The sequence below is a fragment of the Prionailurus viverrinus genome, chromosome C2 (assembly GCF_022837055.1).
Source record: "Prionailurus viverrinus isolate Anna chromosome C2, UM_Priviv_1.0, whole genome shotgun sequence".
Classification (NCBI taxonomy): Eukaryota; Metazoa; Chordata; class Mammalia; order Carnivora; family Felidae; genus Prionailurus; species Prionailurus viverrinus.
Window position 1 is genome coordinate 23,987,225 of NC_062569.1, and position 13,835 is coordinate 24,001,059.

The 13,835-nt window shown below is 40.0% G+C and overlaps 1 protein-coding gene across 1 annotated transcript in view; it reads left to right on the forward strand.

Annotated features, from left to right (window-relative positions):
• The first annotated feature begins 296 nt into the window (after window positions 1–296).
• The window catches only part of TBC1D5 (TBC1 domain family member 5), a 583,027-nt gene continuing 569,488 nt past the window's right edge, over window positions 297–13,835 (forward strand). Inside the window, exon 1 of the mRNA XM_047875577.1 lies at window positions 297–358. The gene's annotated coding sequence lies outside the window, so the exon portion shown is untranslated. The remainder of the gene's footprint in view (window positions 359–13,835) is intronic.

A 13,835-nucleotide genomic window follows, 5' to 3' on the forward strand; every position in this document is an offset into this window, starting at 1 on the left:
AGAAAAAAAGTAAAAAAATGAAATAAATGAAATAACATGTCTGAAATAATGCTGGAGAATACCTGGTACGTATTAGGTATTCAATTTTTTAATTACCTTTTCTTTCCTTTATTCATTCTACAAATATTTATTCAGCACCTATAATATGCCAAGTATTATGCAAAGAGCTTTCTAAGTACTATGCAAGAATACAATGAGGAGAGGAGGAGCCAAGATGGCGGAACAGCATGGAAGTATTTTTGGTGTCTCGTGTCCATGAAATACAGCCAGACCAACACTAAACCATCCTGCACACCTCAAAAACTGACTGGAGGATTAACACAACAATCTGCACAACCTGAACCAGAGAACTCAGCAGGTACTTGGCGCTGCCAGAGAAGTGAACGGGGCGGGGAGAGAGAAGCCCCGGAGGGCAGGGAGCCGTTTTTGCTTGGGGAGAGAGGATTGAGACTGGTGGGGGTGGGGGAAGAATATAGGAAAAGCACTCCTCCCAAAAGCAGCTGGAGAGAAAGTGGAAAAGGGAAAAGTCGTAACAGCCACAGGGACTGAACTAAAAAGGGAGAAAGGAGAAAGGAGAGGGTTTAAATCCCATTAAGACTCTATAAACAGCAGGAGCGCAGAGTCTGAAACGGCGCAGCTCCATACCTGGCGGTGCTCTGGTGGGAAGAGCAAATCCCCAGGAACAGAGTGAGGTCCGGGGGTCTTCGGGCCACACGGGAGAGGCAGGTCCCATGCTGGGAGGACATCTGGGAGGCTGTTTGGCCTTCATATGCAAAGGCCCCATATGCAAAGGCCTCAGTGGACCCGGGAGAACAACCACATTTGCTGATGCTGGAACACGGTTGTTAGGGGTGAAGCCTGGTGCCAGATATGTGTTGTGATTTTCCATAATCCCTGAAACGCTGCTGCTGCATGATCCCGTGAATTTTTTCTGGGGCAGGCTGGCGCTCAGCTGCAGTCTCTGGGCATCGCCAGCAGCACAGTCTCGGGAAATTTCCTGGGTGCGGCCATCACCCGGCCATTGCTCGGTGAGACCCTCCCACAGAGGGGCAGAACAGATCAAAGCCACAGTCCGTCAGAAGCGAGGGGTTGGGAAAAACAGCCGCATCTGAGATAAAACTCAGGAAGAAGGTGCTGCCTGAGGCTTGGTCATGGACAGTGTAAAAGCGGGGAGTGGATGGTAGCCCCGGACGGTGCACAATTGCTGATCAGGGAGAACAGAGTTCCAACACTAGAGAGCGGGACGCCATTTTCACCGTTCCCGCGCATGCGCATACACACCTACCAGCGCCACAACAATCCACTTCAGTAAGCTAAGCAGCGCCATCTAGTGGAGAATTTAGCTGTTACACTACGCCCCGCCCAACTGGGCTAACCTCATTCAGGAACACAGATTTCTCTGCCTGCTTGGTTTAGTGACTATAAAGCACTTCATATTTTGACTTCGAGGGGAAAACTAAATAATTTGAATCATAGTTCAATCTGCTCGCTGGTCCATCTGTTCAATTTTCTTTTTTTTTCCTTTTTCATTTGTTTTCTTTTTCTTGAATACAGAAAGAAAAAAATATTTTTATTTTCAATTTTTATTAAAAATACTTTTCTTTAATTTTTTTCTACTATATTTTTTACTTTTGTGTAAATTTTTTCAAATTCTATTTTACTTCCATCATTTCATTTTATTCTATTTCAGTGTATTCATTTTTTCAAATTTTCAAATGATTTCCTTTTGTTTTCTTTCTTTCCCCTTTTTTCTCTAATCTATCAAGCTCCTTTCAACACCCAGACCAAAACACACTAAGGATCTAGCATCACTTATTTGATTTTTGTGTGTGTTTGTTGTTTTTAATTTTAATTTTTTAATTTTAATTGTTTTTTAATTAAAATTTTTCACCTCATTAATTCCTTTTCTCCCTTCAAAATGACAAAAAGAAGGAATTCACCCCAAAAGAAAGATCAGGGTGAAACGACAGTCAGGGACTTAACCAACACAGATACAAGTAAGATGTCTGAACCAGAATTTAGAATCACAATAATAAGAATACTAGCTGGAGTCGAAAATAGATTAGAATCCCTATCTAAGGAGATAAAAGAAGTAAATGCTAATCAGGATAAAATAAAAAATGCTATAACTGAGCTGCAATCTCGAATGGATGCCCTGGCAGCAAGGATGGATGAGGCAGAGCAGAAAATCAGTGATATAGAGGACAAACTTATGGAGAATAATGAAGCAGGAAAAAAAAAAAAAAAGAGAGAGACTAAGGCAAAAAAGCATAATTTAAGAATTAGAGAAATAAGTGGCTCATTAAAAAGGAACATCAGACTCATAGGGGTCCCAGAAGATGAAGAGAAAGAAAAAGGGGTAGAAGGTTTATGTGAGCAAATCATAGCAGAAAACTTTCCTAACCTGGGGAAAGACACAGACATCAAAACCCAGGAAGCACAGCACACTCCCATTAGATTCAACAAAAACTGACCATCAACAAGGAATAACATAGTCAAATTCACAAAATACTCAGGCAAGGAGAGAATCATGAAAGCAGCAAGGGAAAAAACTCCTTAGCCTACAAGGGAAGACAGATCAGGCTTGCAGCAGACCTATCCACAGAAACTTAGCAGGCCAGAAAGGAGTGGCAGGATATATTCAGTGTGCTGAATCAGCAGGAATTTCAGCTGGAGATAGGCAGCCAAGAATTCTTTATCCATCAAGGATGTCATTCAAAACATAAAGATGGGGGGCGCCTGGGTGGCGCAGTCGGTTAAGCGTCCGACTTCAGCCAGGTCACGATCTCGCGGTCCGTGAGTTCGAGCCCCGCGTCGGGCTCTGGGCTGATGGCTCGGAGCCTGGAGCCTGTTTCCGACTCTGTGTCTCCCTCTCTCTCTGCCCCTCCCCCGTTCATGCTCTGTCTCTCTCTGTCCCAAAAATAAAAAAAACGTTGAAAAAAAATTAAAAAAAAAAAAAAAACATAAAGATGGATTAAAAGTTTCCCAGACAAACAAAAATGAAAGTATTTTGTGACCACTAAACCAGTCCTGCAAGAAATTTTAAGGGGGACTCTCTGAAGGAAGAAAAGACGAAATAATAAATAAAGACCAAATGCAACAAAGACTAGAAAGGACCAGAGAACACCAGAAACTTCAACTCTACAAGCAACATAATGGCAATAAATTCATATCTTTCAGTACTCACTTGAAATGTCAATGGACTAAATGCTCCAACTAAAAGACATAGGGTAACAGAATGGATAAGATAACAAGATCTATCTATATGCTGTTTACAAGAAACCCACTTTAGACCTGAAGACACTTTCAGACTGAAAGTAAGGGGATGGAGAACCATCTATCATGCTAATTGTCGACAAAACAAAGCTGGAGTAGCTATACTTATATCAGACAATCTAGACTTTAAAATAAAGTCTGTAACAAGAGATGAAGAAGGGCATTATATCATAATTAAGGGGTCTATCCACCAAGAAGACCTAACAATCATAAACATTTATGGTCCACATGTGGAGCCACGCAAGTATATAGATCAATTAATCACAAACATAAAGAAACTCATTGATAATAGTACCATAATAGTAGGGGATTTTAACACCCCACTTACAACAATGGACAGATCATATAATCAGAAATTCAACAAGGAAACAATGGCTTTGAATGACACACTGGACCAGATGGACTTAACAGATATATTCAGAACATTTCATCCTAAAGCAGCTGAATACACATTCTTCTCCAGTGCACATGGAATGTTCTCCAGAATAGATCACATACTGAGACACAAATCAGACCTCAACAAGTACAAAAAGATCGAGATCATGCCATGTATATTTTCAGACCACAATGCTATGAAACTCGAAATAAATCACAAGAAAAAATTTGGAATGGTAACAAATATTTGGAGACTAAAGAATATCCTACTAAAGAACGAATGGGCTAACCAAGAAGTTAAAGAGGAAATTAAAAAGTACATGGAAACCAATGAAAATGGTAACACCACAACCCAAAACCTCTGGGACGCAGCAAAGGTGGTCATAAGAGGAAAGTATATAGCAATCCAGGCCTTCCTAAAGAAGGAAGAAAGTTCTCAGATACCCAACCTAACCTTATACCTTTAAGAGCTGGAAAAAGAACAGCAAATAAAACCCAAAACCAGCAGAAGACCAGAAATAATAAAGATTAGAGGAGAAATCAGTGCTACTGAGACCAAAAATAACAATAACAACAACAACAACAACAACAACAACAACACATAGAACAGATCAATGAAACCAGAAGCTGGTTCTTTGAAAGAATTAACAAAATTGATAAACCCCTAGCTAGTTTGATCAAAAAGAAAAAGGAAAGGACCCAAATAAATAAAATCAAGAATGAAAGATGAGAGATCACAACCAACACAGCAGAAATAAAAACAATAATAAGAGAATATTACGAGCAATTATATGCCAATAAAATGGACAATCTGGAAAAAACGGACAAATTCCTAGAAATATATACACTACCAAAACTGAAACAGGAAGAAATAGAAAATTTGAACAGACCCATAACCAGTAAAGAAATTGAATTAATAATCAAAAATATCCCAAAAAATAAGAGTCCAGAGCCAGATGGCTTTCTAGGGGAATTCTACCCAACATTTAAGGAAGAGTTAACACCTATTCTCTTGAAGCTGTTCCAAAAAAACAGAAATGGAAGGAACAGTTGCAAACTCTTTCTATGAAGCCAGCATTACCTTGATTCCAAAACCAGACAAGGCCCCACTAAAAAGGAGAACTATAGACCAATTTCCCTGATGAACATGGATGCAAAAATCCTCAACAAGATATTAGCCAACCAGATCCAACAATACATTAAAAACTTTATTCACCACGACCAAGTGGGATTTATACCTGGGATGCAGGGCTGATTCAATATCCACAAAACAATCAATGTGATTCATTACATCAACACAAGAAAGGACAAGAACATGATCCTCTCTCTCAATAGATGCAGAGAAAGCATTTGACAAAATACAGCATCCTTTCTTCATAAAAACCCTCAAGAAAGTAGGGATAGAAGGAGCATACCTTGAGATCATAAAAGCCATATATGAATGACCCAACACTAATATCATCCTCAATGAGGAAAAACTGAGAGCTTTCTCCCTAAGGTCAGGAACAAGACTGGGACGTCCACTATCACCACTGTTATTCAATATTGTATTGGAAGTCTTAGCCTCAGTAATCAGGCAACACAAAGAAATAAAAGGCATCCAAATTGGCCATGAGGAGGTCAAACTTTCACTCTTGGCAGATGACACGATACTCTATATGGAAAACCCAAAAGATTCCACCAAAAAACTGCTAGAACTAATCCATGAATTCAGCAAAGTGGCAGGATATAAAATCAGAGATCGGTTGCATTCCTATACACCAACAATGATGCAACAGAAAGAGAAATCAAGGAATCAATCCCATTTACAATTGCACCAAAAACCATAAAATACCTAGGAATAAATCTAACCAAAGAAGTGAAAAATCTATACACTGAAAACTATAGAAAGCTTGTGAAAGAAATTGAAGAATACACAAAAAAAATAAAAGAATATTCCATGCTCCTGGATAGCAAGAACAAATATTGTTAAAATGTCAATACTACCCAAAGCAATCTACATATTCAATGCAATACCCATCAAAATAATACCAGCATTCTTCACAGAGCTAGAACAAACAATCCTACAACTTGTATGGAACCAGAAAGAACCCGAATAGCCAAAGCAATCCTGACAAAACCAAAGCAGGAGGCATCACAATCCCGGACTTCAAGCTGCATTACAAAGCTGTAATCATCAAGACGGTATGGTACTGGCACAAGAACACTCAGATCAATGGAACAGAATAGAGAACCCAGAAATGGACCCACAAACGTATGACCAACTAATCTTCGACAAAGCAGGAAAGAATATCCAATGGAATAAAGACAGTCTCTTCAGCAAGTGGTGCTAGGAAAACTGGACAGTGACATGCAGAAGAATGAACCTGGACCACTTTCTTACACCATACACAAAACTAAACTCAAAATGGATGAAAGACCTCAATGTAAGACAGGAAGCCATCAAAATCCTCGAGGAGAAAGCAGGCAAAAACCTCTTTGATCTTGGCCACAGCAGCTTCTTACTCAACATGTCTCCGGAAGTAAGGGAAACAAAAGCAAAAATGAACTACTGGTACCTCATCAAAACAAAAAGCTTCTGCACAGCGAAGGAAATAATCAGCAAAACTAAAAGGCAACTGACAGAATGAGAGAAGATATTTGCAAATGACATATCAGATAAAGGGTTAGTATCCAAAATCTACAAAGAACTTTTCAAACTCAACACCCAAAAACCAAATAATCCAGTGAAGAAATGGGCAAAAGACATGAATAGACACTTCTCCAAAGAAGACATCCAGATTGCCAACTGACACATGAAAAAATGCTCAACATCACTCATCATCAGGGAAATACAAATCAAAACCATATGAGATACCACCTCACACCTGTCAGAATGGCTAACATTAGCAACTCAGGCAGCAACAGATGTTGGCAAGGATGCAGAGAAAGAGGATCTCTTTTGCATTGTTGGTGGGAATGCAAGCTGGTGCAGCCACTCTGGAAATCAGTACGGAGGTTCCTCAGAAAACTAAAAATAGAAGTCCCCTACGACCTAGCAATTGCACTACTAGGCATTTATCCAAGGGATACAGGTATGCTGTTTCGAAGGGACACATGCACCCCCATGTTTATAGCAGCACTGCCAACAATAGCCAAAGTATGGAAAGAACCCAAATGTCCATCAATGGATGAATGGATAAAGATGTGGTATATATATACAATGGAGTATTACTCGGCAACCAAAAAGAATGAAACCTTGCCATTTGCAACTATGTGGATGGAACTAGAGGGTATTATGCTAAGCAAAATCAGTCAGTCAGAGAAAGACAAATATCATATGACTTCACTTATACGAGGACTTGAAGACACAGAACAGATGAACACAAGGAAAGGGAAGCAAAAATAATATAAAAACAGGGAGGGGAAAAAACATAAGAGACTTTTACATATGGAGAACAAACACAGGGTTACTTGAGGGATTGTGGGAAGGGGCGGATAGGCTAAATGGTTAAGGGGCATTGAGGAATCTACTCCTGAAATCATTGTTGCACTATATGGTAACTAACTTGGATGTGCATTAAAACAACAAAAAATAAAAAATAAAAGAATATAGTGAGGAGCAAAATATATGAAATCTTGGCCTTATGGAGTTTGCAAACTAGCAGAAAAGACAGACAATAAATAAGTGAGCCTATAAGAAATGAAACAGATGAACCTATGAGGAAAAAGATAGGAAGCAAACCGTAAGAGACTCTTAACTATAGAGAGCAAACTGATGGTTACTGGAGGGGAGGTGGCCGGGGGATGGGCTAAATGGGTGATGGGTATTAAAGAGGACACTTGTTGTGATGAGCACTGGGTGTTGTATTTAAGTGATGAATCACTGAATTCTTTCCTAAAACGAATTTTACACTGTATATACTAACTAACTGGAATTTAAATTAAAAAAATAAGTGAGCCTAAATATAATTACAGATGGGGATGTGTGCCATGAAGCTAAAGAATAAAGTGATGTGAGGATGACCAGCAGATGGGACCAAATTTAAATTGGGGCTGGTCAGGAAAGGCCTCTCTCAGGAAATGCCATTGTAACTGAGACATGAAAGAGAAGAAGAGAAGAATGGGCAAAGAGTGTGGTCAGCAAATGCCAATTATTTTCTGTGCCTGCATTGAGAAAAAGAGGCGGTTATCTTTATTTTTTTAATTTTTTTAATGTTTATTTATTTTTGAGACAGAGAGACAGAGCATGAACAGGGGAGGGTCAGAGAGAGAGGGAGACACAGAATTCGAAGCAGGCTCCAGGCTCTGAGCTGTCAGCACAGAGCCCGAAGCGGGGCTTGAACTCACGGACCATGAGATCATGACCTGAGCTGAAGTCGGACGCTTAACCCACTGAGCCATGCAGGTGCCCCATGAAGTTGTTATCTTTAGATGGAGGTCAAAACCAAACATGCTGGCCGCATGAGCTGAAAGTGGTTGTTTTGAAGGTGAGGAAAAATGCAGAAGGGTCAGTGATGTTCTGGAGCTGGTTCGTGCTAACTCACAAAAGCTGATGGTACACCTCTCTTCCCAACTCTGTGTTCAGTCGTGTCACATTGGCCATTTGAAACTGGGCACGGATGGCATATTTACAACGTGGAAATCAGAATGTATTATAAGCGAAAGCCTTTTTTTCCTCCAGAGAGGTGGCTGTTAAACATTAAGCAACATGCCACTAGACAAGCGCCTGTTGTACTATTTGGCATCTTGAACTATGTTCTTTGATAAAGATAACAATTCAATTAAAAAGAAAATGAAAATTTAAACACTGGATTAGTACATGAAATCATTCTAAGTATGAGTAGTGTACATCAGCCAAAGGCCAGGCATGAAAGCAAAAACCATGCTGGATATTTCAAACAGAGGTATTTGATACAGAGATTTGACACATAGGCGTTGAAAGGGAGATGCTGAGATAACCTATAGAAAACACCAGGAAGCTACCCCCATCAGGGCTAAGAAAACAAAGAGCATGAGATGGTGTGACTAGAACCTAAAAGTTCTGTGGGGTTATAGGACAGGAAAGGACACCTTAAAGGAGTTGATTTTTGTTCAAATCCTTGAGACGGGGGTAAAACCATGTGGGTTGGGTGCTAGAAGATCAAGGAGACAGGGCTGGAAGATTATGGCAGTGGGATTCTGGGGACAGTATGGCAGGTGCCAGGACAGGCTCTTGATTGGGTAGGGAAGAGGGAGTGTGGTGAGGCTGCTCTTCCAACAGCATAGCTGCTGCATATTCCTCTGAGGGACAGCTGAAGGCTGACTTTGGAAGTACCAAAGGGAGCTAGAGTTTACAGCTACCTGTCCTCTCTTGCTGGGGGCAGGGAAACCTGAGTTGGAAACCAGGAGAGGGCCCATTACCCCCCTTCTCTTGGCTTCCAAACTGCCATCAATGCTTCCTATCGGTAGAATACATCTTGAAGATGTCACTTTGGAGTCCCAGTGCCAATAGCACAGGGAAGCCTATAAATAAGGGGGCTTGGGGCTCAGAAAAATAGGCAAATAACTCACAAGGTAATCGTGTATACTGTCACAATTTGTAGCTGAAGCTCTTTGGGACCGTAAGGACTGGTTCACGGCTAAAGTGGTTAAGGTATGTTTTTGTTATCAGAAGAATCAGATGAGTCTCATGACCTTGGGAGACAGATTGGGAGACAATTCTCCCTGGGTCTCTGCATGTCTTATGAGCAGGAGCACTGACAATTTTGTTATCCACTATCTTTTTTCAAGACAATTTATATAACAAATAGCCTTGGAAGGTAGAGATAGTGTCTTTCTCTGAAATAGAAGAAATTTTGTTTGCTGTCCAGTAGAACAAAGATACTCTTTCTCCCCCAATCAAATGTTGGAACAGTTGGCTTGCATGAGGCTGAAAGAAAAGATTATAGAAGACTGGAGTTTCCTAAGCCATGGTTTCTCAGCTATGACACAATGCCACTGCACCTATCTGATGTGTTCTGTATCACCTTTGGTACTCACCACCTCCTCTGCACTACCATTTACACTATCCCACAAAAACTTAGCAGAGTAGAGAAAGCTGAAACAAGTCAGTTACCATGAGGCCATCTGCTGTCAGTCTTCTGAAATATTAACAATCTTCATTTGCCACTGTCTCCTTTCTTACAGCCTTTTCCTGTTAGGTTTATTCTTTGCTGTACTTTTGGTGCGATTTTAGAAGGAAACCATCAGAGGTCTTCAATATGCCATACATAAGCAGATGCCCCTAAAGTTGTTTTCTTATATGCTATATATCTTTTTTTGTTTCTGTACATGTCAATGAATTATAACCTTTAGGGTCCTGCCTTGTAAAAGGACAGCTGCTTTGATATCATTTTAGGTGTGGAAAGGATATTACACCTTCACCAATAAAAATCTTTCTTCAGGAGTTTTATTCCCTTTTGGGGCAAAAAAAAAAATGCTTTGACTTGTTTGCCATCATTAACATTGGCATGCAAATGAGTGTAGGTCTTTGAGATAGGGAGAAAAACCAGAGGCCTCCATTTAGGATCCTGAATGAAGAGCTGCAGTGGCATACCTCCTGGAGGAAAAGCCTGAGGCTGGGATCTCGCAAATCTGACCTACTTCACAGTTTTACTTGGAGCTCAGCTGAATATGTTTTCCACAGAGCTGAGGTGTATATCTCTGGAAGTCTCTAACTTTCCAGGAAATAAATAATGTATTGAACTCAATAACCTCACTGAAGCTTGAACTACCCCCCGATCCATCCCTTGCAATGAAGAGAGAAAGCACAGCTTCGGCATCTTCTGCCCATTAAACGAGATTAGTTTACCTTTCCACCAGCTTAAACAAAATAGCGACTCAATGGTCCTCCTAGGACTAACCAAATAAGAAAACAGTGCTCTAATCAATGTAACTGCTAGGCTTAATAGTTTTTTGATTTTTGGTCTAAATTTTATTGCTGTCAGTTGAGTATCTCTTTTTAAGCAATTATATTTGCCTCTCCATTATGTGCATATGTTTCCTGTAATATATCTCCTTGTGGTAGACGAGTAAGGGGACACTGAGAATGTCGTTGGTTATTTAGTTTTTCTTGTTATTACAATCAATGGTTTCTTTATGATCGTTTTGTTAAACTAGACATTTATCAGGTTTTTCATTTGGGGTTCGGTGAATTCAGTGATGCCGGCCACTTACCCCCACGTTCAGTATTTTCCTCCCCTCTGATGAGAAAGTTGGTAACAGTGTCTTTTCATCAAGGTGCTTTTAAGGTAATTTTTATGTTTTTGTTTAACATGGCTCAAAGAGCATCCCCAAAAAATCAAGATACAGATGCTGATTAAAACACATGGCTGTCTGCTTCCCTGCATATTGGCCCCGTGCCTGGAAGGATGGCGCACCAGCAGGTGGATAGGATTGTGGCTGATACACCTGACATGAGAATGGACTATAATGAAACCCAGGCTGCACTCCAGTGAAAATCAGGGTCTTCGTGTCTTTGACAAAATCACTTCAGATCAAGCCTCTATTATGGCAGAACTAACTAGTGGTTTCAAAATTAAAATCAGGAAGGACTTCAGCATCATTATCGTGGTTCCCACATATTGCAGAAATTCTAGACTTGGGTGGTGAAATCATGAAGATGAAGGAGGAAAGGGAAACCGCTGTGGAAGATTAATAGCAAAAATGGCTCCAATTCTTTACCGTCCTTTGTCATATTGCTCTGCAGTGCCCTCTCATTTGGACTCCGGGTTGGTCAGGTAATCTGTTGGGGCCAATGGGATATTACTAAATATGTGCAAGCAACCACTTGAAAAACACTTATTTGTCTCAACCTGCATTGCTGCACTTCTGCCACCACCTTGAGAAAATGAGTGGGCTGGCCTGCTGGTGGATGAGAGACAAAATGCCCAGTCACCCCTATCACATAGCAATAGTGTAATTAATAGCATAGCAATGGTAATTAATAACTAATACTACCACTATTCAATTCAGCAAATATTCATTGAGTGTCTAGTAGGCTCCTTGATAATACAGAATGGGTAAGGCATAGTCCCTGGCCTTAAAGTGCTTACACACTAGTAAAAGACCCACTTGCAAACAAATACTTTCACGTGCTAAATTCAAGAACAGGTATCTTGCTGTGAAAGCATTGCTCAGTCTCAATGATTGGAAAGAATGCATATGATGTGGAAACTTTTGCATTACAAGTGGGTACACACACACACACGCGTGCCACCTGCACAGTATGGGACACACAATGGAAAGCCACTCAAACTGCAATAGCAAAGTGGCTGTTTACTGGTCTGACACGTAAGGTTCATAATGTTCACATGTCTGTTCATTTGGTGTTGGGGAGAGGATTCCCTGTCATCGTGAGCCCCAATCTGGAGATGACTTTTCCTATCAGAGGGAAGGAAATAAAATACCATTCGCTTCATCAAGATCTGTGCAAAATTGTGAATAACTTAGAGAAAGAAGACAGGGCCAGCTAGATAGAGGATAGAAAATGATCCAATTAGAAAGGCAAGTTGAAGCATCTTTGTCTAGTACTTGGCTACTCAAAGTGTAGTCCATGGGCCAGCAGTATTATCTTTACCTGGGACCTCATTAGAAATGCAGATTTCAAGCTCCATCCCAGATGTACTGAATCAGAATCTTTACTACAGCAAGGATCCCAGGTGTTTTTGATGCTGTTAAAATTTGAGATTAAAGTTTGAGAAGAACCGGTCTAGTCCACATGCTGGAAATGATTGCAAGTGGCTTACCCAAGTACAGAGGTACAGGAGCAAATGAAAGCCTCAGTCTTTTGTAGGGTGAATTTGAATAAATAATAAAGAGATAATTTAAAAAAATAAAAGAAATGAAATAAAATAAAATATTTTCAAATTGTTAGAGCATCAAACAATAATTGAAGAGGCCATTTCAAACAGTGCTTTTCAAACTGAGGGATGAAACTTAGTGGAGGATGGGGAAATCCATTTAAGTCCATTTCTCAACCCTGGCTACACAACCCCTCTATCAGAATCATAGAGGTTGCTTTTTAAAATCCCAGTGCCCAGGTCCTTCCACAGACCAATTAGATCACAATCTTTGGTGGTAGGAATTGAAGGGGGCAGAGAATGAAGGATGGACCCAGGTATCGGTATTTTTAAAGCTCCCTAAGTGATCTTTATGTACAAATTAAGCCAAATTTGAGAACCAATGATCTAGGTCACAAGGAGCAACTCTTCCTAGCTAAAGTAGAATAAGAAGAATTGGAGTGAAATGGAATAGAATAGAAAAGAAAAGATCAGTGTCTCACATGCAGTCAGGGTATTACTTTGAGACATTTTTGTTCCTTATATATGTATGTGAGAGTATATATGTAATGGATTACCATAAAATACATTTCTAATTGTGGTTCACTGCCAAGAAATTTTAAACTATCATTTTGAAGTGATCATCTAGCAAAAAAACAAAGCAAAGATAGAGAAATATTCACAAATAAAGGTCTTAATAATTAAAAAAAAAAAGTTACATCCCAGCACAAATCCAAGCAAGACAAGAATAGTTTAGGACACAGAAAATTACCGATAGACCTTGAATAGACAGAAAACAGAAGAATCTAGATTGTACTGGACTAAAACTTAGACCACTTTTGTTTGTTCTATGTACTCATGCTCAAACTAGAGATGAAGGAAACTATACAGCCTGAACTTCCAATAGTGAAGGGTCAATCACATTCACTCTGTTATATCCACAAAATCCTGACTTAGGGAAAAGTTTTTAGATGTTGTCTGAGAGATATCCAAAGTATGTGGGCAGAGAAATTTAGCAGACTTAATCATGAAGGGAATACTTGTAACAGTGGCTCTCAACTTTGGAGCCCTCTTGAAAGTCTGCTAAAAGCAAAGGGACTTCTTTCATAAAACTATGCATATTCAGCCACACACAGAATTTTGCATAGAAATAAAGACCCACCCTCAAACCCATTCATGGACCACTTCACAGTGGTGGTATCCAGATTAAAAGCCCCTGAAAGGAGGCGGCTTTGAGAAAGCTTATTTCCACGTGGGTGTGCTACAAATTATTCAAGTAGCCATTAATTGATGACAAGTTGATATGCAGAGTTTTCATCTCACAGAATTAATAAAGCAGGGAACAGATTTAGTAAATGAAGACTTGCAGTAATCAAAGGTGAGGCCCCAGAGGTCCAGTTCGAA